This window comes from Schistocerca cancellata, chromosome 10 (assembly GCF_023864275.1).
Source record: "Schistocerca cancellata isolate TAMUIC-IGC-003103 chromosome 10, iqSchCanc2.1, whole genome shotgun sequence".
Taxonomy (NCBI): domain Eukaryota; kingdom Metazoa; phylum Arthropoda; class Insecta; order Orthoptera; family Acrididae; genus Schistocerca; species Schistocerca cancellata.
Window position 1 is genome coordinate 221,749,090 of NC_064635.1, and position 2,155 is coordinate 221,751,244.

Sequence of the window (2,155 nt, forward strand, 5' to 3'; positions counted from 1 at the left end):
AACTCATTATAGTAATAAGCAACGCATGCTAACTATCCAACAAAATTGTTAAGAGAAAAAAACCATATTGTAAAATGACCACTGACGATGCTTTAGAATAATGCGTAACTTTCATTGCAGCTGCAAAAGATGGTAATTAAACCAGACAACTTGTAAAAAGAACTCTACGACAAAACACGCATTTTTTCCGCAGCCAGGAGGTAACGAGAAACACTTTTCATCTGATAAAAAATTTCTCCCCGGCCGGGAATCGAACCCGGGTCTCCCGCGTGACAGGCGGGGATACTAACCACTATACTACCGAGGACTTCTCGTTAAATTTATTACTACACTGATGAGTTCCACCTCGGTGTACTTTTTCCATTACTTAATGCGTGACACACATATTCGGTACAATATCAACAATTCACTCATTCCGTGACAGTGATTCGGAGCGCTGAACACACAGGGTAGGCGCCCTCGCAGTACCACGTGGCGGCAGCTCCGTGCGACGTGGCACCGATCCAAGTGCAACACGGCAGTTCGGTCCCCAGACGTACAATACGCTGGTGTCAGTGCTTAATACCAACAAATTTTCCATAACGCCCATTACCAGTGCCGGTGCGGGGGGGGGGGGGGGGTACTGTGTGTCTACCTCCCAAAAAAGTGAAAAAAAAATCGTTACTTGTTGTTAGCTTATATTAACAACATATGTTTCAAGACACCATGGTCAACTTGTTGAACACAGTCTGTACGTGGGAACGTAGAAGTGTACTTGGCACAGAGACCTGGCAGGAGAATTTGTAATTAAGAAATTTGTAACATTCATCCTTTCAACACAAACTGCTTGATACAAGGAATGAAAAACACTCTGGATGATTGGTTTGCAAAATAAAAGTATCCTGAATGTTACGAGCCGGGTTAATACGACGTGGCTTCAAAAAATAAGTTAGACAGTTAGTCTTACGCTAAGGCCATCACGCCACCAGAGTGCCACATTGTCGGAAAGCGAGTACATTTTCAGGGTTCTCTGCAGAGAGAGTTCTGCTGCGGTAAGGATAAAAGGGCATCACAGTGAGCGACTGAAACGGTGTGGCAACTGGAAACGGACTCCATAGTTGAAGTCGCGTGGCAGTACGATTCGTCTAGGTAAATTTCACACAGATTCACCGTGAAATTATGGCGGTATATGGACGAAACGCGTTGTCGCAACTGGCCGTAGGGAAAGGTGTCACCAATTTGATTAAGACAGCACAGACATGGTTGATGCTGACTGGGAAGTCCAGATCTCGCTCCACGCGATTCCAAACTTTTCGGGAAGTCGAAAGAACATCAAGAGGGATAGACATTTTCCAATGATGAGAACGTTCCAACAATGGTTACCGGAAGGCTCTCTGACTAAGAAGTAGATTTCTATTGTCGAGGGACTAATGACCCACTAGTTTAGGCCCTTTAAACTCATTATCATAATCATTATCATCATCTATCGTCGAAGTATTGAGCGACTGGTAGAACGCTCCAGCCGTTGTTTATAGAGTCTTGGCGCCTATGTCGGGAAACTGGCAGAACCTACATGTTGGAAGTATTGACTCTGGTTGTTGATACACTTGTCCCACTGTGACACAAGGCGGGGAATGGCTGTCTCACAAAATTTCCGGGGCTGCGATGTTAACCAGTTCCGCACGTACAGCGGGACGTTGCCGTTCACACGAGCGCAGGGAAGGTTATGCTGACGTTCTTCTTTGACCAAACCCCTTCTGATTCACTTTCTGCAGCACAGGACAGCAGTGAATGCCCAGCGTTACTCGCAAACCTTGCCCACCCTTCGCCAAGCGGTCAAATCAAAACGACCAGGCAACCTCACCCGTGGGGTCCACGACAATGCAAAGCCTCATAAGGCCAGTACAGTCGCCGCACTCCTGCAGAAATTCACATGGCAGTTTCTCTGCCAAGTCTGGACCTCTCTCCATGTGATTACGCCATTTTTTGTCCCCTTAAAAAGGCTCTGAGGGGCAAACGATTCATCTCGGACGACGACGTCCAGCTGTACGTGCGGAACTTGTTAACATCGCAACCCCGGGAATTTTATGAGACAGACATTCACCGCCTTGTGTCACAGTGCGACAAGTGTCTCAACAGCCAGGACAAATACTTTTAACATACAGGTACTGGTTTC

The 2,155-nt window shown here is 46.5% G+C and overlaps 1 non-coding gene across 1 annotated transcript; it reads right to left on the bottom strand.

Moving 5' to 3' along the window:
• Positions 1–235: 235 nt before the first annotated feature.
• Positions 236–307, bottom strand: Trnad-guc (transfer RNA aspartic acid (anticodon GUC)). Its single transcript has one exon. It is a non-coding gene; the product is annotated as a tRNA-Asp (tRNA).
• Positions 308–2,155: the final 1,848 nt, after the last annotated feature.